Raw genomic sequence first — 27869 nt, 5'->3', positions numbered from 1 at the left:
GTTATCTTATCCAGTACTGGCATTACATGTCTTCCAATTAAGCATTTACTTAGTATAATTAAAACTATACTTTTTTTATTTAACATTGTTTAATGGGAAAGTCCGATGGAACAAAACTAATTTTCAGCCGAAGCCCAGAGAGAAACATTACAGATGCATGTCTCTGCAATTACCCAGAGAACACCCCCACCAACACAGGGAGGACATACAGACTCTGCACAGAAGGCACTCCAGCCAAGAATCAAACCAGAGAACCTCTTACTGTGAGGTGACAACACTTCTGCTGCACTACTGCATCATACACTTCCTCCAAAACTAATGCATGTACAATTGTATATAGATCCACTAAACAAATTAAAATTTAGAATGGTTTGAGACTTGATATTTCACTGAGCATGGATGGCCCACAGAATATGTCATGACATAGCAGAAAAAAGGGGAGGTATGTTTTAGAGATTATAAATCATACTTCAAGTCATGTGCCCTAACACTAGTGGTTCATTGGACAGATCCTACACTTTAATTAGGATGGGAAACAATGTGTGTTATGGCATTACTGCCCCAGACCAAATATAGAGTTACTCAGACTAATATGAAAAGCACAGAACTTAACTATGTATGTAATGTTTATTCTGCAACTGTCAAATCATACTAAATCAGATTCTGCGTATGCAAATCTGGCCAGTGTCAAGGTTAACAAATTGCAGTTAGTAATTCCAGTTATTAGTTAAGTACTAGTTATTTATTATACTCTTCATGACATTAGTCTTATTTAACAGCTCATAAGAATGTTATCAAAGCTTGGAAAAACAAAAGATTTAAATAGTTTCATAATTTTGTAGCCAGAGCCTTTTCAGTAGCTCAGTCTAGATGTCAGCATATTACTGTTTATAGGTTCATCATTATCGCCTTTTGGCTTTTCCCAGTTAGGTGTCACCACAGTGGATCACCTGTCCACTCATGATTGGCAGTGGAGTTTCTTAGTATCAAGTTGCCAACCCAGCACCCAACCTTCCACAGAAAGCACACACACAAGCCTAGGGCCAATTTAGAGTGTCCAATCCACCTACAGCATGTCTTTGGGATGTGGGAGGAAATCACAGTACCTGGAGGGAACCCACGTGACCACAAGGAGGACAAGCAGACTCCACACAGAAGGCACCCCAGCCAAGGATTGAACCGGACAACCTATCGCTGTGAGGTGTCAATACCAACCACTGCACCACTGTGGCCATACTTTGCAGGTTCATAGTTTTATACTAGGATAATGACCATTAGGGCCTTTATAAGCCTAGTCATGCAATCCAACCCAATTGTGTCCCAATGTATCATGGGTGTTTATTAGGAGGGGGTATGTTAATTAGAAAGTTTCTAGAGGTTATGTGTGTGTGTGTTAGTTTAGATGTTACTATCTGCCTCTATTAATGGGGCAGTGATAAATAATTATTGCTGTTGAGATACAATTTAACAGCTATGTATCATTTTGTCTATTTTCAAGTTCTAATGCAATGCTGTTAGAAGTATTATTCATACAATCACTGATAGTTAATGTCAGATTTACCAGGATATACATTCTCTCAATATACTACATGCACACTTAGGGGAACTGTGGGATCAGCCTCAAAAGGCTGCCAATCATAAGACTGAAACCAAAATCCTGAAAGCTACAAAAGTTGGTAACTCAAAGTCTGATATAGCTTAATGGTTAAGTGCTTTGACTGTGGTGTATGGGGTCCTGGGTTCAAGTCCTATAAGGGTTGTTTAGTTTGTTCAGGGGTCCAGGGAATTAAATATTGTGGGAAGAAACAATGAGAGAATTGTTATGGCTAGGCTTCTATAGGCCCTAAGGCCGATAGCCTAGTATGAACCTATAAAGATTGTAATTCAAAACCCTGAAATAATACTGAATGTAGATATCTTAGGAATCATTAAAAGTTCAAGTCAGTCTATGACCATTTCTGCCTTGATGATGCCCACCCAGATAGTGAACTCCCCTCTCTCTCGAGATGGCCTGGTCAGACAAGCTAGGGGGGGGAATTTCTGAATACTGATCAAATTATCTGATTCTCACTTGAAGGAAAACATTGCATTACACTGATTAATTTGCAGTTGGAGTTTACTCCTTTTCCAAAGACATCTTGCTGACACTGTATGTTGCTGCTTCCCATCTCTCTTGCAAACCCCAGATCAACCTGTGGGGGCCATCTTGTGGTTAATAGGCTCAACACTCCACGAGGCAGAAGAGCACTCTGAAAGTTGGATTTTCCAGTACCAAGCCTTGCTATTCAAAGTCCTGCAAATCTTTTGCATGTTAATTACATGTTTTGCATCTGTTTTCATAGATACCTTCAAGTTTTTACAGATTTTGAGCTTCAGCCATTTGTAGTTTTCAGCATTTTAGCTTCAGTAGTGTGATCTTTAAGCCATTCACACTTTAGTCTACAAGACAGGGAGCTGAATCTGTAATGTAAATATTTTGGTAATATCCACAGAAACATGGCAGGGATTTAGGAAATATTGCCAGATTAAAGCAGATAGTGATAACCTTATACTCCACAACACATTCTCCAAAAAAGGAATACTTGAATGGGTAGGCCCTGATTTATAACTCCTCATTAACTTTCCAGCATGTATGAATGCTTTACTTCACATTAGTTGCTGGAGTTTTCCAGATGCAGTCATATGGATATAGACACAGCTATCAATGTCCACATAGCTCACTATTTTGCAATACTATAACATTAGCTTATGCATTCCATATGCAATGGGTCAACAATTTAAATCATTTGTCAGCCAGGGATGTGAAATAGTCCTAAGACCGTATTCATCTGTGACACAGGGACAGCTCTTCCAGCATCCAGCTCATTGATCAGGGTCACAGTGAGGGATTCTTCCCTCTGTGTGATGACCTACCTTCATCAACTTTATTATATACGGTAATTGCATGTTCTTATTTAACATCATTGCCACAGCACAAATGGAAGATGGGTGACACTTCCTGTTGTATTGGAAAAGAGTAAGTCAATTGAGTAGGCCTCTACAAAGTAAACACATCATTAGCAGAAAAATGTGTAATGAATTTACTTATATAATTAGGTATCAATAATACTTTCCAGATATTTAAATATAAAGCTTCTTATACCATTTTGTTTATTTCTAAATTTTATTTAAATAGAAGCTAACAGATACAGCCAGATGCCACCCTCATTTTCTCTCCTTCATCTTGACATCAGACTTTTCCACTGGATTTTCTTCAGCTGTCTTATTCTTCATTTGTTCTGACCTTTTCTGTGAGGGTGGAAAGAAATCATAGATATTATTCAAAGGGCTGAATAAGAAAAACTTGCTAATATGCTGCCTGACTATTTACTTTCAGTTGATTGACTAAAATGTATGTCTACATCTTGAAGGTAAAGCACTCTACACTGAAAGCCAAAACTTTGACTACCCACTATGCATGCGCCTAGGAAGATCCTCAGTGCAAGCAACTTTAAAACATTGTCTTTTGCATGTCATAAACTACCTTGTACCTCCCTCTAGTTATATATATTAACTCTGAGATCACACACTCCCTAGGGAAACTGAATATTACCAAACCAATAAAAAAATGTAGAAATTTTCCGGACTTCAATGTGAATAAATTGCTATTATTTTTATTAGTTAAAACATATCACATAAGCGCTTTCATCTCTCGTGGAGACTTCTACAGATAAAATACACTCACATTCATCATGCCTATTTATAAACTAGCTAAAGTTTTCAACCAATCATGAAATGCTAGTAACTGAAAAAATCCCCGGTGTTAAAGGTGTAAAAAGCACCTATTCCAATCACAAGTACTTGCAAAAACATTTCTCAAAATAGACTAAACTATAAAACATAAATAAAATACAAATACAAATGCATAAAAATCATGTTAAATTCCTTTAAAATTTATGTTAACAAATCTGCTTTTTCACTCAGTATGAGTTTGAGAGATACTTGGTTGTTCAGACCTGGGGGGATGATGCATTTAGTTGCAACTGCTAGACAAGTTCTCTTTTTAACAAATATATAGTTGAGGGTGTGTGGGGGGCACAGCCCCCCACCTATTTTAAATATTTTGAATGATAGACATGGATACTTACAAGTCCAATAAATTACTCTTTTCAGAACATAATACATACCCAAACTATGTGCGGGGATATTGCCCCACACCCCAATATGGGGGTGGCTGTGTCCCTCACACCCCCTAACTATATATACTATCTCCAGGATCGCACTACAGTGGGGAAAAGGGCATATACCTTTTACTTACCTTATACACACTGCCACTACTGTGTGTGTATGGGTCTACTTCAAAACATTGACTTACCACATCTTCGAAGATGAAATCATCGAGATGACATGACTGAATCTTCACAACATCGAACTACCAGAATAGTGAAAACTAACCCTGGGAAAACAATCACTTGTCCACCAGGACAAAACAACAAACAATAAAGCAAGAAAACCCTCCAAAGTGGGGGGAGCTCTACCCCCACACCCCACTAACTACAGTGGGGAAAGGGCAAGGTTCACCATGGTGGCCAAGTGGTTGTTTTCCCTAGGATAGTTTTCGCTGATCTGGGAGTTCAATATTGTTAAGATTTGGTGATGTCTCGATGAAGTGGGATTTGATGATGTAGTAAGCTGATATTTTGAAGTACAGCTCTCTCTCTCTCTCTATACATATATATATATATATATATATATATATATATATATATATATATATATATATATATATATATATATATATGATAAAAGTTTATGAAAATTCTGAAATGAGATTAATTCCATGAGCAACACTTAAATTGACATCCTCTCTTTCATTGCTTATCTTTTTGAAGTAAAAACTTGAAATAAAACAACCTTGTTGAAACATTTGAAAGCAACACTCAGCCCTCCCAAAAAACAATGACAAAACTTTAGTGCTTTCATTCCTTTTAATTAAGATATGAAACTTCATCAGAAATAACATCAAACACAAACAATCCATTTAATTAAAAGCAATTAAAAAGAAATTAAAAGGAATGAAAACACTAATGTTTTGTCATTGTTTTTTGGCTGAGCTGAGTGTTGCTTTCAAATGTTTCAGCAAGGTTGTTGGTTTTATTCATTTTTATGCCTTGGAATTTGGTGGTGTTTTGTTCTAAAAACTTGAAATAATTAACTTCTGTATAAGCAGAAATAATGAGCTTGACTTCCTCTACCAGAACAATAAAACGTAATCAGTAAATATGAAAGGATTTATAAAAATAGGTAAGACATAGCAGAGAAGAGCCACAAATCAAAATTCAACTGTCTGACAGCTCAAAAATGTGATGCAGTTCAAATAAGTTCTTATTTAAGTATATATATATATATATATATATATATATATATATATATATATATATATAGTAACTAATACATTTTAAAATTAATATATAAGTACTAAGTACTTGGGTATGTATTAATACTTTTTAGGTATTTCATTTATGTTGTCTATAATCAGGGATATACCAGCTAACTTTTTCTTTATATCTTAGATATATTTGTACCATGAATAAGTTTTGGAATAACCAATGCTATTTTATTTATGCTTTTGTTCTGACCTTATTGGTTTTATTTTTTCAGGAAGTGATGTCACATGAATCCATTAATTAACATTATATAAGATGATGCTGAATTGCCTTTGCTTACTGCACTACTGATGAAAGCCTTGCTGCTGAAACCGGTCTAGTTTCAGTTACAAATAAACTTATTTTGGATCTTCCTTGGTGCTGGCAGTTTTTCTTTTGGGTCTACTTAGCACACTTGCCGTGCACCTGCCTAACTTGCTAGCTCTTCAACATTAGATTGCCTTCCGTTTCTTGCTGGCTGTTGGCATTTGGGGGATCTACCATTCGGGTAGCCATCTTTTGTGTCTGCTGCTGAGGATTTTTCGCTATGGACACTATTGGATTAATGGCATCTACATCTTCTTTTATTTTTTAGTATTGGCTTTTGGTCGTTTCCTTTCGGATTATCATGTTCGGCAAGGATATTTAGTGAGTACATGGGATGCAGTAAAGCTATGTGTCTTTTCGTTGGTTTCTACACGTGGCTGCAAGTGCTTTTCTACTCTTTATGAATCAGGCTGTGTTTCTAAGGGTCGTTGAGCCTATCGTTTTATTTTTTGCGCTCTACAGTTGGTCGTTATTTCATCGGGGATGCAGTTTGGCTATTTTTATGAACATTAGATTACATTTGTGTAATATTGTTATTTGTACATCATTTTTGCTTTGCCTATACATTTATTAGGTGTATTTGTATAACGCCTCGATTTGGAATATCGCGATCACTTGGATTAAGGGCATATGCGAATTATCAATGGACTTCCATGCTTTATTTGGTCACCAATGACTTTAAAGATCGAATGGGCTTTCTGGTTTACTCTTTTGGAAGAATTCTTACATGGTCCTAACTAACATCATTTTCTCTAGGTACTGTTTATAACATCCATATTTGGGAACATATTTTTCATCATTTGGGGCCTGTTGGATTATCAGGAATACTTTATTCATGACATTTATGTAACTGTTTGGATGGTGGGGGCCTAGCCGTTGATTTGTCGTTTGAACATACGATTGGAGAGAATTGTTTGAGTACAATACAACAGTGACATTTTTGCCAAGACATTTCTTGTACGGGCTCTTATATTTTCGAACATATGCATACTTTTTTTCTTATATAAGATTGTGTTTCAAAACCTACAGCACAAAGATATCAGGCTGTATTTGATTCTAGGATTTACATTTAAATATTTTGTTCTTCTGTTCATTATTATATTGCCTTTGCAGACCACGTTTATATGCACTAGTTTGGTTGCTTTTGTGCAGGTTAAATATTGTTTTATTACTAAAAACTATATTTGCTGATTATGGGCATATCTTCTGGTCATTAATATACTGCTATCCCTACATTTCAGGGGATATTTTTACAACTTCAATCTTTTACTTGTTCAGATTAATAGGTTTCTACTGTCTTGATTATATTTTGTTCTGTTTAGTAGCATACATTTGTGGGACCATATATTGCTATACCATTGTCTGACTTGACTTATCAGAATAATATTGGCTGGGGTCAGTTATTCTGAGTTTAATAGCATTTAAGATAGCTACCTATATACATATTTTGTTAACTATAGTATTTGATGACTGTACTGAATAACTATTGACCTTCAATAATTACTAGTGCCTAATTTTATATTTTTTCTATGTGAAATTAGTATGTTGGCCGCAATTTAACTTAATATTGGTATTTTCCATCTATATATGTTGCTAGGTGAACTTTATTTCTTATACGGGATTTTCTATCATATATGTGAAGTTTTTATGTTTGTTTAATAACAACTCCTTTTGATGGTTGACACATAAATATCATCCCAATTCTACACTATTTTAATATATATGATATAATCTGCATGGTTTATCACATGACCTTGGGTACTGACATCATTTGATATTTATACAATAGGGCCAGTAGCCATTAGACCCAGCCCTGTACGGTTTATTATTGGACCTTGGTAACAGACAGCATTTGATTTCTATAACATAGGGCTAGTAAGCTATTGGACGCAGCCCTTTTTGAATAACAACATATATATATTTTTTTTCATCTATCCAGACTATGCATTTATACAATAAGATAGGCTCAGTTTGAATAAGTGTTTTTGCCAACTTACTGGAGCTAGTCATTTCTTATGTATAGAGGTATATCTGTGACTTTTTTCAGCTTCTACTCCTTTGTGATTCAAATTGACCGTTTCTTTTGGAATACATTCATTTTTTTGCTAATTCAACCCTCAATATCTCTGCTACAGTCCACTCCATATATTTTTTCATCCGGTTTGTTGCAACTTATTGTCATGGATCTCAACAAATTGCTTTCTGGTCTATGCTCCGATAAGGATGACCTTAAAATTTTTGGCATTGGTACTGAACATACGGAATTGGTTGATTTGGAAACCACTGATCCAGTTGATGGTTGCGAAAACTTATTCTTCAAATTAGGCAAACAAATTAAGATGCTCAGAACAAACATTTGGCACAATAAATTGTTTAAGGCGTATCAAGCACAGAATATATCCCCTAGAGGACTGAGATGTAAAATCCAACCACTAGTGGGTACACCGGATGAAACTCTGTTGAAAGATTGGCAACAAACACAACAGGATGCTGCCATGACCAGAGTTAATATTTTGGCTTCTTTCTATGAGAGAACAATACAGAGTAATATTATTGAAGTGGAAAAAACATGTAACAGTCTTAAACAGTTTGAACAAGATACTAGTTTTCAGGGTTGTCTTAGTAAGTTATCCAAAGAACTTTCAATTTTGGAAAATAACCTTAAGAACAAGAAATTGCATAAATTCGCCCAGGATAAGGATGACTATGACAAGGGCAAACAATTTGAATCACAAAGGAGTGTGAGGTTTGCTCATGGTACAAAGAATGCCTCCTCTATACGTAGAAAAAGACCAAGATCCATTTTAAAAAAGACAGGGTCCAATTATATCACTTCTGGTGATGAATCCTCAACCACAGATACGGAGACACCCAATATTGGTGATTCCCCAAATGCCAAAAGGGGCAGAAGGACTGAGGTCCCTTTAGGGGGAAAAAACACAGGGCCGGTAGGAAGCACAGGGGTAACAAACTTAGAAGAGCTGTTTATGTCGATAGTGAAGTGAATAATCAATGTACCAATGTTTTAAATATTTCTAAACATGTCTTGACTGATGATCAATATTCCCTACTTAATAAAGGCCTTGGTTTTATACCTGTTTTTTTTATTGATGAAAGTATCCTTGTTTCTGATACAATAGACTTTTGTAGAAAAATTAACCTTAAATTATTTTTCAAACAGGATCAAACTGACAATGCTCAAAGATCATCTGATTTCAGATTCCACAAATCTACATTTAACCCCCCCTATGGACAAACATGTAGCTGTTTTTCAGCAGGCAGTTATTAAGGACATTCACTTTAATTTGGGCTCTGTGGACACTATGAGGCATAACATGTCTAGGAAGGAACAATTGGCACTTACACAACTCAGAAATAATACAGATAGTGTTATTATTTCTGCTGATAAAGGGGGAGCGGTGGTGGTTATGGACACTGATTACTATGTGAATGAGGGTCTCAGACAATTATCCAACCATCATCACTATATGAAAATGGAGATTGATCCTACACCTGGTTTTGCTTTTGAGATTAATGAATTCCTGGAACAAGCAGTGGATTCTGGAATTATCTCCGATAAAACTAGAACTCATCTAATAGTTAAGGATCCTGCGAAACAACAACTCTATTTACTTCCTAAGATCCACAAGTCCATTCATCAGCCACCGGGTAGACCAATTGTATCCGGCATTGGGTCACTTACGGAACCCTTATCTGTATTTCTAACTGAGAAATTAAAACCATTATTAACATGTGTTAGAGCAAGAATCAAGGATATGACGGAATTTTTGCAGATTGTCTCCGAGTCTCAATTGGACCCCGAATGGCTTATGTGTACCCTTGATGTTTCTTCGCTTTATACCAGCATCCCTCATTGGGCGGGTCTCAAAGCCTTGGATTATTGGCTAAACAAAACTAATCTATACCCCCCAGGGATGAATACTTTATTACTATGCATGGTGGAACACATTCTCACTAAAAATGTCTTCTATTTTCAACAAAACTGCTATTGGCAACTACAGGGCACGGCTATGGGTGCATCTTTTGCACCCATTTATGCTGATCTCTTTATGGGCTACATTGAAGAAATGATTATATATGATCCTATGCACAATATATACTTACCGGAGATCGATATATGGAGAAGATACCTGGACGACTGTTGGCTGGTATGGAAAGGAGGTGAGGAATACCTCCAGGAATTCATTCAACACTTGAATGGGAATATCTGGGGCATTGAATTCACTGTGGAATACAATCAGAGTGAAATTAGCTATTTGGACGTCCACTTAAAGGGACAGGGAGACAATACTCTCAGAACATCCGTCCACAGGAAATTCCCACAATATAACACTCTTTTGCATGCTGACAGCTTCCATCCTAAACATATCATCAGAAATATACCCAAATCTCAATTTTTGAGGATGAAAAGGATTTGTTCCTCAGCGGATGATCTTAATAATCACCATATTGATTTGACTAGGAGATTTTTGTCCAGAGGTTATTCAGCATGCAGCATTGAGTCAGCAGTCCAACTTAGCCATGTCAAATCCAGGGATTCTCTTCTCCAATATAATACCAAATCTGAAAACAAGGAATCAGATCTATGTAGATTTGTTACTACTTATGGCAGGAATAGTGCCAATTTAGTAAATATAATCAATACTCATTGGAATATCCTGAACTCACATCCCCTGTTGGGAGATTATCTTGGTGAACGATGTTATTTTTCCTATAGGAAAGGCAAAACCTTAGGATCACTCTTTTCACACTATAAAAAAAACAGTGTTATTGATGACACGTTAAGCCAGAGAACACTTACTGGGGACAAACTTATAGGCATTTATCCGTGTGGACATTGCAGTTTTTGCAATCACATCTTCAAAACCACCAGTTTCACAAGTAGGAACACTGGACAAATATATAACATACTATTCTTTGGGAACTGCAGTTCAGATTGGATCATTTATCTTGCCACATGTACATGTCAAGCATTTTATATTGGCCAAACATCCAGACAGTTTCGTGTTAGGATCTCTGAACATCTTGGAGATATCAGAAACAAGAGACTAACCAATGCATTATATAGACATTCCATTAAACATCCCACGGCCAAATTTACTTTTACCATCATTGATCACATTATAGGTAATCGATCGTTTAAATCAGGTTGGCATGATATTTTAAATGCCAAAGAAAAGAGGTGGGTCATTAAACTTGGGGGGCTTTTTCCCCCTGGATTGAATGATAAATTATAACTAAATACCACTTGCATTGTATTACTTTATTTAGTTATATTATTAATATTTTTTGCATTCCAGCTCACTACAGGATTTTGTGGTTGGTATCTAACTATAGACATTTAATACCCAGATTTATGTTTAGGTTCATATTTGGGTATGTATTAATACTTTTTAGGTATTTCATTTATGTTGTCTATAATCAGGGATATACCAGCTAACTTTTTCTTTATATCTTAGATATATTTGTACCATGAATAAGTTTTGGAATAATCAATGCTATTTTATTTATGCTTTTGTTCTGACCTTATTGGTTTTATTTTTTCAGGAAGTGATGTCACATGAATCCATTAATTAACATTATATAAGATGATGCTGAATTGCCTTTGCTTACTGCACTACTGATGAAAGCCTTGCTGCTGAAACTGGTCTAGTTTCAGTTACAAATAAACTTATTTTTGATCTTCCTTGGTGCTGGCAGTTTTTCTTTTGGGTCTATAAGTACTAAGTGAAATAGAAAAAAAAGCAGAGCAGCATAGAATGTACAAGATTATAACAAAGGTTTTTACAAGGTTTTTATTTTAATGAAACACTATCAAAGTATTAGAGAGTGAATGAACAACTAGGACTTCATGCTTCAAACATTACAGTTATCGGTGGTACTAGGGTCATAATTGTCATAGCTTAAACTTGTACTGACTGCCCATACATCTGAATAGTTTCAAATAACATCGAGGATATTTTCTGTATAAGTAGGGTAAGTTTATTATTTTCTAACAACAGAGAAAGCAGGAAGAAATCTTTATGTAGTTTATTCTGCAGTCTCAATAGCAACCCATTATCAGCATATAACATCAGTTTAGCATTGTTTACGTGTAATGCTGAATCACTAATAAAAAGAGGAACTAACAACTAAAATAAAACCAAAGAATGATTTTTTGCATGACTCATATTTTTTTAAACAAAACACCTTTACTAAACATTTTAAACCAAGTTTATTTTCACAAAATAGCTTTGTGTTACACATCACACAACACAAAGATGACAAACATATCACTCATAAAACTGACACACATTCCCATATTCTGCACATTATTACAGGGTATGGACTGCAGACAGAACCAAGCAGAAATAATAACTGCCATTTTAAAAGGCCATTAAACCTCTTTTGGCATTGTTATCTTTGTCATATCTTTGTCCTGTACACATTCTCAATTTAGCAATTTATCCTAACAATAAAAACATACTATCAGATAATCTGTCTCCTTTACAGACATCATCACAGTTAGTAATCTAACACTGACTCCCTATCCCCTTTTCATTGTCCAGGGCCTAGTGCAATTTGTCACAAGACAGTCTTTATGACAGCTCCTCCCGAATTCAAACAGAAAAGTTTATGAGGGAAAGTAGCCTCTTCCACAGACAGGGCAATAAGCCAATTCTCCTTTTCTTGATCTTTTTAATACAAAAAGTGGTACCTGCACTGCGTTAAGGAATATTGTCTAATACTTTTGTCATTCCTGTTGATCAGCTCCTACCAGGGGTCCATTTTGCTCTCCTACTGGTGAGGGACTGAATACATTGGGTCTGGGGGTGCTTTCCATGACATAACTCAGATATCGATGCCTCAAACTTATTCACATGCCCTAATTTAAGGAAATGTGACAAACGACTTAACAAAAAAAAAAGACCTTGGGGAGTATGCACAGATTTTTAGTTTTTGTTCCTATGTAAGGAAAGGGAAATTTCCTCTTTTTCCATCCAAAGATCTTTTCCCCCTCAGGTTTCTATAAAGTGGCTTGAAATTCATTTCTATGAACACAGCTGCATCATATGCCATGCTATCCCTAAATATGAACATGCTACTACCATATTTTCTTTCAATTTCTTCCGTCCTCCTGAGAAGTTTCAAGCTCTGTCTTACTAATTCCTATCAGAGGGAAAATTTGTTTTATGTTAATTTACTTTCAACCATGAGGTATCTTTTAATTTTAGAAACCAATGCAATTTTAATGTCATTCTCAAGGTGTGTAAACCTCAATACACAGTCATCAGCAAATCGTGTTGAAATTAAGGGCTCACCACAGCATACCGATATGCCTAAATGTAAAATATTCATATTGAAACATTGTATAAAGAATTCTGCGGCTATGACAAATAGCAATGATTAGACAGGACATCCTGTCTCATGTCCCTGGTCAAGGCTTTTGTATGTGACAAATGCCTGCTTGTAAAGACCATTGCTTTGGGGTTAATATATAGCAGTTAATATTGTGAGATAAAATTTTGGGGGAAATTCTTTGCTTCTGACAGATACCACATGAAAGGTTATTAAATCAAGTTAAACGATTTTTGGGATGCTGTTAACACTGCCCCAGCATTTAGATCTTTGATACAGATCATCTTTGCTCATTCAACTATCTGGGCTACCTGTTCTATGTTTAATAAACCCATGCAACTGTGATTCTCGGCACAGTGATACATTTAGTATTCTATCTGCTAAAACTTTAGCATCTGTCTTTAGATCCAGCTGCAACAATAATATGGGCCTAGATCCAGCTGCAACAATAATATGGGCCTAGATCCAGCTGCAACAACAATATGGGCCTAGATCCAGCTGCAACAATAATATGGGCCTAGATCCAGCTGTAACAATAATATGGGCCTAGACCCAGCTGCAACAACAATATGGGCCTAGATCCAGCTGCAACAATAATATGGAGCTAGTGTTACTTGTTCTTCTTTAACTTTAATAAAATCAGTACCTTAGCTATGTTTGTGTTCCTGGGAAGGATCCTGACCTTTCACTTACTAAGTAAAATGTTAGCACTGCGGTTGTGCGATCCCTAGAATGAGAATTTCTTGTGGTTGCTGAGCCTGATCTTTTCTAGAAAGTACTGTTTGAGATAGAATTCTGAAACTATTTAAGTGGGTCCTCATTACAGCGCATATGTTCAGGGTTCTCATTACAGCGCATATGTTCAGGGTCCTCATTACAGCGCATATGTTCAGGTTTAGTGAAGACAAAGTGCCAGCTGACTGTTCCAAAGATGCATTTCATACTAAGCAAGATGGCTACTATAATGAGGCCCTTCTCTATATTATTAAAAACAGAATCACTAACGGTGTCCATCATATGGAGGGTAGTAAATCCATTCCTAAAGCTGCATTTTTTTATAACAGAAAAGCCCACATGTACTAATGTTCTCCTACATTTGAAAAGCTTATATAGATTTTTTTTCCCTTTAAAATGATTTGGGCTTAAAAGGAGTGGATGATTGACTTATCTTTTTACTCACTGCTTTCTAAACATACTGAGAGCATAAGAATAACAACTAAAACAGAAAAAAGGATTTATACACATTTGGTTATTGGGATACTAGGATAATATTCAAACATTTAGGAATAGAATGATACTGCTGGATCAATTTGATGCCATTTGTGAATGACGTTCTCCCTTGGAATGTGTCTTTTTAAAATGTCTCGGAATTATACCAGCAGGGCATGAGCATCAGGCCAGATGACACATCTGAGGTGACATTATGACTTGTAAAAATAACTAAAAGAAAGGGAGGATGTAGGAGAACAGGTAGAAATTATTGCACAGATTGATGGCTGAATATATATATATATATATATATATATATATATATATATATGTAGTTTCCCTTCAGAAGGTTGAATGGCTGAAATCTCAAAATGCATATGGTTGAGACCATATGCTCGAAATTTCAGAAGCTTGACCTTCTGAATGGGGATCGGCATACAGCGCAGAATGGGAGATTTCCCTTTCTGTACTGTACTGCGATCTCGGAGTTGGAATAAATGAGTAGTAGAGGGTTTGCAGGGCACAGGGGGGCTTGCCCCTCTGCAGAAACATTGTTTTGTGTTTTGTTGTTTTTTTTTTTATTTCCCTTTCAAAAGGTCGAGCTTCTGAAATTTGAGCATATGGCTTTGGCCATATGCATTTCGGGATTTCAGCCGTTCAACCTTCTGAAGGGGAACCATATATATATATATATATATATATATATATATATATATATATATATATATATATATATATATATATATATACATATATATATATATATATATATATATATATATATATATATATATATATATATATATATATATATATATATATATATATATATATATAGTGAAAAAAGAAGCACTTGATACAGTTTTCTGACACTAAAGTTCCAGAAAGAGTTCAATGTATCTATCATATAGGCGTTATAACAGATCTGGGAACACAGGTTGGCAGCAACCTCTCTTTTGACCACAACACTGCCACTGTGGTCAGAAAGTCCTCCTATTTGGCACATCTCATTACTAAGGGTTTTGCATCCAGGAAGAAAGAAGTCATTGCCTCCCTCTACTCTTCCCTCATTAGGCCAATCATTGAGTACAATGCCCCATTTGGCATGTCCCTCACTAGACACCTGCAACAACTGGAAAGGCCAAAAAAGTACCTCACAAGGATGATCCTAGACCTTAAACACTTGTCCTATATGGACAGACTCAAAAAAACTCCAACTATTCTCTGTCTCATATCGCCTACTTTGAGGCAATCTTTGTTTGACTTAAAAAGCCATGTCTGACCCAGCTCTGTTAGAAATGCTACCTCTAAAGAAATCCCTCCGTACCACATGCTTCAGAGACCTAAACCTCATTACCACAATCAAAAGAATGTGCTGGAGGGACAGGTTCATAACCCAGAGACTGCCCATGCTATGGAATAAACTTCCCATATATGTCAAACAGAGCACCTCACTGGTCCTCTTCAAGGGAAATTTGATGAGTGGATGGGAAATAGAAAACTCACCTTGGGGATCACTCCAGTGACTCTACTCAACAGTGGCACTAGGTACTTAGGTCAGGTGGCACAATGCCAGGATAATCCTATTGGCTAGGCCCGTAAAGGCTCCAGAGCCATTAGCCTAGTACACACCTATCAACCTATGAACAGTCATAAATACAAGAAAAAGAAGCAGAGTTTTCTGAGCCAGGGTGAATTTGGCAAGGTAACAAAATAGTGGGGTGACATTGTTATAAACATGGCTAGACATTTTATTAAGGATGTATTGACTAGATGGGGTTAAGAAAAGAAGGAGAAAGTACTGAGTTGTATTGGACTGTTGCGGGAGGGGATAGTAAGGTTATAAGGAACATATTCGTTGTAATCAGAGACAGGATGCACACTCTGTGCTGTCAGTAGATATTAAGATTTACAAGGAGCCCAAATGCTTCCAATCACCAGAATATTCACTTCCCTAGAGAATGAGGCATGACTGCAACATATACTTGTTTCATTGGGTAACGAGTGTAACCAGCTCATGCTTGTTGCTGCATTTGTGAGTCAGATTTATGCTAGGATGCTGTCTCACACTGCACAGACTTCATTCTGAGTATGATTCTGACTCTTGAAGAGCAAAGCTGTCTTTCTATTTTCACACAGTAATTTGTTATAAACTCTATGTTCTAGTCTCACAGGAGTAGATTATCTAAGGCAGACATCAGGGTTTCCTTCCTGGCCCAAGGAGAAGCAAACACCAACTCAACAGCTTCTGACAGACAGTAGAACCACCCATCTATCGGGGATGGCATGCCAAATCCCCCACATTTCGCTGGCCCAAACTCTGTGGGCAGTACAGTTCAGAGCTCCTAATGGGTGTCACCCAAATGGCAATCAAGTCATCTCCCTTCCACCTGCATGGGTGAGCTTTATGCTACTCCCTCCCATTCTCTCATCTCACTCTTGCTCTCCAGCTGGGAATACTGAATGTTATTTCAGTGGAGACCAATGGTCTGCAAAGTTGGCCTGGGAATCAGCAAGAAGTATTGGCTTCGCTGAAGTCAAAGGAAGACCACAGGCAAAATAAGATCAAAACACAAGACTTAATAGAAGACCAGTTGAAAGATGTTATAGGTTTGATTAAGTTTAAAATATATTATTTGGATAACAGTAATACAACAAGGAGCATACAACAGATAAAATCTCAGAGAAAATGCAGGATTCTATAATTCATGGTCTTTTTTTCTCAACAAAATTCTCCCATCTATTAATGCCACTAATATACTTAGCATGTGTAATTGATTGAACGCTTATTGTAGAGAGGAAAAATCCAAATATGAGAACCCAAGAAAAGTCATTTGTAAGCTACATTTTTATATATAACAAAGACTGTTTGTTAAGTAACTAATATCTGCTACATGAGGTTAAGGCTGAAGATTATATAATATGAATGCACCCAAACTTCTTCCAGAACCTGTTTATGGGGGGTTATAGGAAGCTGAAATGGAGTGTCTTAATGTGGTGTTTTACTCAGCATGTATCACTGTCAGTCTCTGTGTGGAGAAGGAGACTGGAGATGCCACAAGAAGCCATAATATTGATGCCAGAATTAGTACTGCGGTGGTGGTACTGCTGTAGCATTGTCGCCTCACAGTTAGATGTTGCCCGTTTGATTCTCAGTTAGAGCGTTTTCTGTGTGGCAACATGCGTGAACGGGCATTCCTTCATTGAAGGTTGTGCATTAGGCCCGGCAAGCCAGCACGTAAACTCTACTGCCAATCATTAGCGGACCGGAGTTCTGCTGTGGTGACCCCTAACCGGGAAAAGCTGAAAGACACAAACTTAAAAGCCAGAATTAGATTTTTGGGCAGTGCACTACAGTGTGGTCAGACAGAGATGACAGCAGTTATTGTTACCAGTCATGTACTTGTAAACTCAGTGAAAAGTAGGGAGTAGTCAACCAATAATAAGAGGAGTAGGAGGGATGAAGGTGAGGCACAGATTACCACTTACAAAAAAGGGCATGAGGGACAAGATGCAGTGATCTAGAGACATTATCTGATGAATTCCCAAAAGAGAAAGAGTTGCCAGAAGAAAAGGAGCCTACAGAGTTGTCAACCAAGAATATAGATGAATGATGTCATGGGAGTCTCTGGAAGAAAAAGAAGAGGTAAGAATTCAGTCCTGAATGGCAGTGAAACTGGAGATGGGAGGAGAATGCTCCAAGGAAATAGGTTGACACCATCCGTTTCAGCATCACTGAAGAAGGCATCAAAGAGCACAGGCCTAAGGTCCTTCATTGCAGTCTCATTAGCTCTACAAGTAGCACACACACCTTTGGTACTGAAAGATTGGAAGGCTATGGTTAGTATTCCTACACCACATAGATGGATTAATTTCCAATACTTATACTTAAGTGCAGCATAAGAGGGGTGCTGTACTCCTGACTGTGGCTTCCTTCAAATGAGACATCAAGCCAAGGTCCTATCTGCTTACGTTGGTGGTGGCTCAGGTGGATGTAAAAGTTCTATAGAACTTATCAAAAGAAGAGGGCTGATTTGTTAACATTTACATTAATTTTATATCACACGAAAAACTTTGCCAATTATTTGCACTCTCATTTTTTTACATTCATACTTAAAATTATTTACAAGTTGTCAACACAAAATAACTTAACTAAAAAGTTCAATTTCATTCATTTTTTTATTTTATATTTACCCTCAATTTCCCACCTTTTCTTCCATAACCATCAACTAATACACCATCCTCTTCCATTTTGTTTTTATATAACACATTCTCACATTTTCCATAGCACCCATATTGTCACAAACAGTACTTTATCCCATTTATCAAAATCACATTTTTGTACTTTGTCATACTTCCTATCATATCTATATTTACACATTTAAATCCTTTTCATATGCATTCATTTTTATACTTATCCTAAAATTCTTTCTTTCTTTATTTGCAAATAAAAAAAAAATGTTTAGTCATTTCTTCTTCACTACAATCAACCCATTTCTTTCCTCCTTCAGCTTATATTTTGTGCTCCCTTTTACAGGTAACTTGACTAATAAAATTCTCCACATAAATCCCTCTGCATTATAAAAAAAATTCAAACCTTTTTTCTGTCCTTTATTGCCTTTTTATCTTATTTTAATTTCTTCCAGGGATACAAAAAATCTAAAATCATATACCATTCTTTTCTTTCTGTGTTTACCCCATTTACTTTTAACTTCCATAATTTTATCTAATTCTCATATTAATTATTTTATTTATTTTTCCCTTCCTATACATTTTTATATTTTCATGTAACATCTCACCTATCATTTTTTTGTCTTTATTTTACCTTTACTATTACCTAAAAGAAATGCATAGCTGCTAAATACACCACTGGATTTTTGTTAATTGAAATGACTTTCTTCTTTTTTATTTTAAATTATCCCTCTTCTCACCATGTTCAGCCTTGACCCCCAAATGAAGCTATAAGATCTGTAATAACTCATTTTCTATTTTTTTCTGGGAGACATATATTTATTCCCCCCAAAATACGCTATTTTTCCTAATACATAATTCGATTTCTCCTTCCAGTATTTCTCTCTATTCATTTATTGCACTTTCATACTCACCAAATGTCATTTCCAAAATCATTATTTCTTTTCTTGTGAATTAAATTCCATTTATATTTATATTACCAAATGTCTTATATTTTATTTTATTTAACAGCATACAAGCTTTTTAATAGCTTTTCAATCCTTATTAAAACCTCACATACCCATCTCTTATATTTTGTTATAACAAAATCATCTGCATATATCATACATATTGGCAATATAACATTTCCTTCCATCTTGTATCTTGACTCCCTTACTTCATATATGCATTTCTGTACCTTCACATCCATTACTAATGCAAATTAGAACATGCTAATTTGGGTGTCCCTGTTTTACTCCTCTATTAATATTTATTTATTCTGTGTACCCATTTATTATAACTCGTGCCTATGGATTTTAAGAACATTTTGTATACTATTTTTGTTTTTATGTCATATGTGTTTAAAATCTGCTACATTGCTTCATGGCTCAGTTTATCAAAGACTTCAGCTCATCACATGCTGTCAGCCTTAATTCTTTATTTTCTTTCAGTATCATCTCTACTACTACTTCTTCAACTATAATTAAAATGTCATTTACCTCTTTTACTTTTCTACCATGTCTCCATTATCCGAGTGCTTCATCCAATACTTTCTCCATCCATTTTGAAGTAGTTTCATAAACATGTTATAGTCAGTATTCCCTAGCATTATAGGCCTCCAAGTTTTACATTGTTTCTTTCATCCCATAAAAATGTTATTACTTTATCACATCAATATTCTTCCACTATACCTTCCTTCATCCATTCATTTAATGTATTTTTTTTAATTGTCTTTCACCTTTACTAATTTCCTTATAATACTCATAACTTATGCCCTCCAATCTTGGTGCTGATTCATTTTTACCGTATTTTATTACCCCTTCTCTATTTCTTCTATTGCTATATAATTTTCTAAAAAAAAAAAATTACTTTTTCAGATATGTTACAGTTTCAGTTCTTCCGGCCCATCCATCCATTACCTCTTTTTCATACATTTTCTCTATATAATTGGATGGTGCAGTGGTGCAGCAGTGGCATTTTCACCTCACAGCAAAAGGTTCTCGGGTTCAATTCTTGGCTGGAGGTTTCTATGTGTGGAGTCTGAATGTCCTCTCTGCATTTGTGTGGGTTTCCTCTGGGTGCTCTGGTTTCTTCCCACATTTAAAAGACATGCATTTGGAGCATTTCTCCCCGGGCCTCTGCTGAAAATTGATTTTGTTCCAAGTTGGAATTTCCTGGTAAACAAATGTTGAATAAATAATAAAATAAAAATAATTCTCTGTCACCTCCATAGTATCTTCTCATGTTTTCTTCTTTTCCTAAATAAGGGTAACCTCCTCTTTCTTTCATTTCAGGAAAAAGTCTTTGCCTATATAACATCATTTTTTCAGTTTTAGTCTACTCTTTTCATAATCCGATTTTTCTCATTCTTATTTTGTGACATCCTTGTCCTATCTTTTTCTCATAATTCCATAATGTTTCTTTATGTTTGATCTTAATTCTTATTTTTTATTATTATTATTGTTATTATTATTAAAATATTCTTATAGTCCTCCTTGCACATTACCCACCATCATGTACAATTTGTATAAAATATTCTCATTTTTATATGATCTTTCCATAAAATTACTCTCTTATAATTTCTTTCTTGTTTTTAAAATCTGCAGCTAATCTCTTTATCCCTTTACCATCTTTTATTATTTTGCTGTCTCCTCCTATTCTAGCTATACTGCTCTATGATATAAAATGTTTGCCATTTGTACTCCTGTCTTTTGTGCCCATAGAATAGATTATATAAAAAAGTTCATGTTTCATATCTGCAATCTCTAGTCTTCTTTATTTTTAAATCTACACATTTTGTTAATTCCCTTAGCATCTCCACATTTTCCTTAGCATCTTAATATCTTGTGTTATTTTTCACATTTCCTTCTTCAGGTTAGAGTTAAAATTGCCTACCGTCACTATCGACATGTTTACTAATACAGACGTTTTCATTTCTTCAGACAACTGCTTCTCTCCATCATATAGGTATATGTACAAATCATTATTAATCTTATACATTTTTGTTTCATTTTCATATCATATATCACTACCCTTCCTGCTACTATTATTGGTACATCTGTAATTCTTATTTATTCATTTTTTTCATAAGAATTACTGTTTGGAACCTGTCTCATTTTCTACTAACCAAGTGATTTGGCCACATCATACTGCCTGTATTACTTTCCTTTTTCTTCTTTCTTATATCTGGCATTTAGCAGGAAAAAAACTCCATTTTTGTTTTTATACCATTCTACCAACAGCAAACCTCCTATATAATTTTTTTGACTTCAGTTAGAAACCCAATTTAATAAATTAACTGAGCAACTAAAACCAGTATATTCAATATCTAATCTCATTATTCTGAAGGCCAGATACTCCACAGTCATCATTGTACTCATTCCTATTTAATTCTAAAATTCCTATATATCATGATTTTCCTTGTTTTGTAAAATGTTTTACTCTCAGATCTTCCTTTTCTTCTTCTAAGTCTCCCACACTGATTTTTCAGTGTCTTGTTCTTCTGCTATATCAATTTCTCCTTGTTCTTCCTCTTCACTTTTGAAAATCGCAAATCTGTTCTCTTACTGTATATTATGAACCTCACTTTAAACTTTTATTTCTTCTCTAACTACTTCTTCATTGTTTATTCTTTCCTGTGTATTCCTTTCCTATACCACATCCTCTTTCAACACCTTCTGTAGTAATATTATGTACTTAAATCCTTCTTTTGAACTTTCTTTTTTATCCATTCTTTATTTTTCCAATATGGGAGAGGCAAACCAAAAGTGTCAAAATTATTTACAATTTCATCAGAAAAGATTAGAGTTTTGCTATATGTCCCCTCCCCCCCACACTGGTCACACCTTGAATTTTATCCCCATACAAATAACATGATTTTAAGTTGGCCCCAGTACCTAACATATACTCTGTTATCCTTCAAACCCATTTTCTTTGAATTATATTGTATTTTTCAATCCTTACCATCAATTGTTGCCCACACTTTCCTACCTCCAGTACATGCATTTTTCTCATCTCATATATTTTTAACATCATGTTCTTTACTACACAGTAAAAGAAAAAAAAACAGTTTAACTCATGCTCATTCATATCTAAAGTCTTAAATTGTGTATTTGCCTCTGCTTTGTTGAAGTCCCAAGCTCTGAAATAAATATTCTTTCCATGGTGCTACTGTATTTTCTTTTTTCAGTCTCAGTTATAATTTTTCCAACAAGTAAAACCTTTCAAATATCACTTCAAAAAAGTTTCAGTTCCCAAATTAATAAATGCTATTATGTCTATGTTAAACTCTAGTGGTAAAATAATACTATCTATAATGTCATACCTGTTCACACTGACATCACTTTTATTTAAAATAATACTATCCATAATGGTATACCTGTTAACACTGACATCACTTTTATTTAAAAACAATGCTATCCATGATGTCATACCTGTTCACACTGACATCACTTTTATTTAAAATAATACTATCCATAATGTCGTACCTTTTCACACTGGCTTCACTTTTATTTAAAATAATACCATCCATAATGTCATACCTGTTCACACTGACATCACTTTTATTTAAAAACAATGCTATCCATGATGTCATACCTGTTCACACTGACATCACTTTTATTTAAAATAATACTATCCATAATGTCATACCTGTTCACACTGACATCACTTTTACCTGTTATTCTTACCGCTGGTCATTTTCTCTGTGGCTATTGAGAAAGTGCAAATCTTTGTCCTCTCTCATTTCCTTCTTACATTCGTCTTTGCCTTGCTGTATCAGCATAACTTCTTTCTTGTAACAAAAACCCTGTTGCAAAGGTAAACCCTTAAAACTGAATTCTCCACCAGCCAAGAATAGTTTTCATCTTTTCCCTTTACCAGCTGTTGCTTCAGTTTCCAGCATCTCAACTTTTTCTTCCTGTACTACTCTCTCCATCATGTCACTCCATTGTGCTTCTTCTCATTCCTTTGATTCTACCTGGTTCATCAAATCTACCAGCACCTGTGTATCCAGTCTTCCAATTTCCAACTTTGTTACAATAATGTGATATCCTTCTCCTTCCTTCAGTAAGTTTCCCCCTGTTCCTATTTCCATCCCTGCTGTACTTCCCTCCATCTTAGTATCCCCCTAACTAATGTAGCAGCTGTCTGGTTCACCTAGGAGATCTAGAGAGTACTTCACTTCATTTCCTTCAAAGAGTAGGGCAAGTTTCCTGGTGCAATAGCCAAATTTCTGCTAGTCAGTATGAATACCACCTTAGGTCTCCCCTGAAAAGAGGCCATTAGCCTACTGAAACTAATCTGGTCAATAAAGTGAAAATAACATAAATAAATAGTTAGACAATGAAGAAAAGTTGGGGAGAGCAAATTAATTAGTGGATGCCTCTGCAATGACACCGTGCAGCAGAAAAGGTTTAACAACTACATGGGTGGTTCAACAAGAGCTAGAATGTCTTCTTTAAACCCTCTGGTGGCTGTCATTATGTAGCTTACGTTTTATGGGAGTGTGTGCTTCTTGGGACTGCAATCATAGTCTTACACATGCATAGCCAGGAATTCAAATGGCAGCTGTGTGACCTTTGATTTGATAGTGATAGTGATAGTGATAGTGATACTGATAGTGATAGGGATATTGATTGATAGTGATAGTGATACTGATAGTAATAGTGATTGATAGTGATAGTAATACTGATAGTGATAGTGATAGTGATTGATAGTGATAGTGATAGTGATGGGGCTGATGAACAAGGACAAAAGGTCACTAAACTGAAAAGGTAATTTCTACATAGACTCGGGTGTGGATATTATGGGTGATAAACATTGTTTGTAAGTGCTACTGGCTAGGTTTATTTATTTTATTTTATTTTGTTTTATTTTATTTAATATTTGCAAACTGGGTAGGTGAACAGGTCTAAGGACTATGGTATCATACATTAGTATAGGTAGTAACAGAGTTGTGGTTCCAACATTACAGTTAGTTATTTGTACTTAGTACACAGGACTGAATTTTTTGTTAGGTACGGTTTACTATTAAATAAGTGTACACTTCAGTTACACAAAGATGCATTTCAATGAATATGATAAAAGCTAAATCGGAATCTGGTCAATATTAATTGACAGAGGGAATGCTCAGTTCTCCCTTATCTTATAGGTACCTTATAGCCCACTTCTCTAAAATAGTTATAGATTTTTTCAGATAGGCTTTTAGTTGCCATTTGAAGCTAGCAAGTTTTTTCACCTGTATTATTTCTTTTGGAGAGGGCCATTTTAGAGAAGACCTTTTCAGTAGTGACTAATTTGCAAGAAAGTCTGTCTAACTGCATGCCATCTGTATTACTGACACTAAAGCTGCAATCTCTATTAAAGACTCTGTTATTTATTGGTGGACAGTATCTGAAGTTAAGGATTTTGGGAGTTAATGGTATGAAGCAGTAGTTCATTTCAACCAAAAATCGTAAGCCATCTACCTTTCTTTATTGTAGTGCAACAATATTCAGTATTATTAGCTGAGTTAAATAAATTCTATATTTTGTTTTCATTGGTTTGCAATAATGTGGTGTTAGCTTGCTGCAAATAGGGGGAGTCCATATTCATTCCTGGGAATGAGTGCATTGATGACTATGGGGTATCTGACCTCAGAAATAATGAGATTATTTATTTTTTTTTTCCATAATAAATTTTTATTGAAATATATTTTCCAAAAACATTACAAAAATACAATAAACATCACACACATAACACACTATAACTACTACAAACCATTTATACAATATCTACATGAAATGCTTCCTATATTTAATATATTCCTAAAATCAGTATCATGCTAATATAATATTGAAGACCTTTTCCCATATTTTCGGGTTATTAATATTTTTGTTAGTTTGTTTCAGAAGTAATTTATGTGCTAGTATATGCTTTATAGCCACAAGCTTAAAATTATTCCATGATGTCTTATGTGGTTCTAGCCAATTTGTGGCTATATAGAGTTTCATCTGCTAACTGATATTCATACAAACAATAGTTTGCGATCTGGAAAGCTCTCTTGGAGGAATGTGTAGAATCATAAATTCCCATGACAGTGTAGAACTTTGATAACCCATCTTTTGCAGTTGTACTTTAAGAGAGTTCCAAAGTTTATATACGCATTTACAACTCCAGAACATATGAAGAAGATCCGCTGTTTGATCTGCACAGTATGGACAAATTGGAGAATTTCTAGGGTTAAATTTATGTAATCTAAGATGTGTGTAATATGCATTGTTCCAAATCATCAATTGCGTGTACATCAGTTTTGAAAAGAATCTGATTTCCTAGTTATATCAATTGCTTTTAATATCTGAATGTCTGTTACTGTTACTTTTTTACCCAATACTCTGAAAGCAAAATTTTGTCCTGAAATTTCAAATCCTTAATTAATTTATATGCAGTTGCTATAAATTTAGTGTCTTGTTGGATAGCTTGCCACAATTCAGAGCACTTATCCACAAATCCGGCTGCAGGTTTAAAGTTCCTAAAGTAGCTCAAGGCAAGTTCTTTAACTTGTCTCATTATAACAATGTAACTTCTAGGTAGATTCATTTCCTGTCTAATTTGTAAAGCCGATAAGTCAAGTTTATTAAAAACATCAAATAGAGTCAGATTAAGTATTAATGGAAATTTGCTGAGATCGATCAGCTGATTATTTAGTTTAAAATTAGGATTCCTGTGGAAAGGTTGAAGAACCATCATATATTGCAATAAATCTATGGACTTGAAATAAAGTTTGCAAAGATGAGACACAGGTTATTATGTGGTCCATGACCCCATATTTTATCAGACTAATTTTGTCCATAAAGGGCAATGCTTTAGGATTTATTTTCCTATCCAAAATATGCTTATGATTCAAGACCACCCAAGTTGGTATCCATTTTGTATTCGTTACATCATAATTAGCAATTCTTAAAATTTTATTAGCGTTTACAATCAAATAATATGCTTCAAAGTTTGGTAGCTCAAGTCCCCCTCTTGTTTTAGGGGTCATTAATTTCTCATAAGATATTCTAGTTCTTTTGGGTTCCAGATAAATTTAGCTAGATCTTTATGCATTTGTTTAAAACTGTTTTGAAATTGATAATTGGGCAGACCTAAATATGTATAACATTCGTGGTAGTATATTCATTTTCACTATTGATACTTTTGCTAATACCCGTAGTTTTAAATTCTTCCATCTGTCACAATCAGCTATTATGTGTTCCCATACTCGTTTAACATTATTGTTATAAAAGTCCTTATTATCCGTAGAGAAGTTGATACCCAAATATTTAATATTTTCTTTACATGTTAACTTCCCCATCAGGGCCATTAGTGAAAAAGGTTTTGGGGTTCTTAATGGGAAGATATTTGTTTTCTGTAAGTTAATTTTATAATTGGAAACTACTGAAAATTCATTTATGAGCTTTAATATCTTTTCACTGTCTGAAATTGGGGTTGTACAATAAATAATAAGATCATCGAATGCTGACATTAATATTTTATTCCTATAAATTATTGGTGCATTATGATACAAATTTTGCTTGATATATAAAAATAGGGGTTCTAGATATAGGTTAAACAATAAGGGGACATGGGACAACCCTGACGAGTACCATTTTAACCTGCATTCTGTTAGAATAAGTCCTATTGATGTATAGCGTAGTGTATGGATTACTATATAATATTTGTAGTATCTGAATGAATTCTTGGGGCAAGTTAAAATAGGGTAACACATCAAACAAAAATGTATGTCTACTCTATCAAATGCTTTCTGGGCATCTATTATAAGAGCATAGATATTAAAGTTGTTTTTTTAGCATACGTCATCATATTATGCAGTGTAAGTGTGTTATCGCTGGTTTGTCTAGTTGCCATAAATCCAGCTTGTTCCTTAGAAATTAAATATATCAAAACCTTCTTTAGTCTCGATGCTATAATTGATGTTAAAATTTTCATATCCACATTCATTAGTGCTATTGGTCTGTAATTATCTGGGTTAAGGGGATCCGAATTGGTTTTATGTATGAAAATTGTTTTTGATGCATTGAGGTGGGGGTCACTAATTTTATTTTTAGTTATATAATTAAATACATGAGACAATTCTTTTCCCAAACTATCAGCAAACTCTTTGTAAAATTCAGCTGTAATACCATCAGGCCCTGGCGACTTATGTACTTTCATATGTTGAATTGTATATACTATTTCTTCTTTAGAAATAGGTTTAATCAGGTCACTTTGCAGGCTCTCTTCTAATTCTGGAAAGTTAATTTTTGCAGAAAACTTTTATTCTGGTTATGTAGAGACCTATCAGTTTGCCCTCATACACCTTTTAGTATAGATTTTCCCAAAAACATCAACAATATCCTCAGTTTTAGAATATATTGTGTC

The sequence above is a fragment of the Protopterus annectens genome, chromosome 9.part0, assembly GCF_019279795.1.
Source record: "Protopterus annectens isolate FY-2018-M chromosome 9.part0, PAN1.0, whole genome shotgun sequence".
Taxonomy (NCBI): domain Eukaryota; kingdom Metazoa; phylum Chordata; order Ceratodontiformes; family Protopteridae; genus Protopterus; species Protopterus annectens.
The sequence above is the reverse complement of the archived record's forward strand: the minus strand, read 5'-3'. Positions refer to the sequence as shown.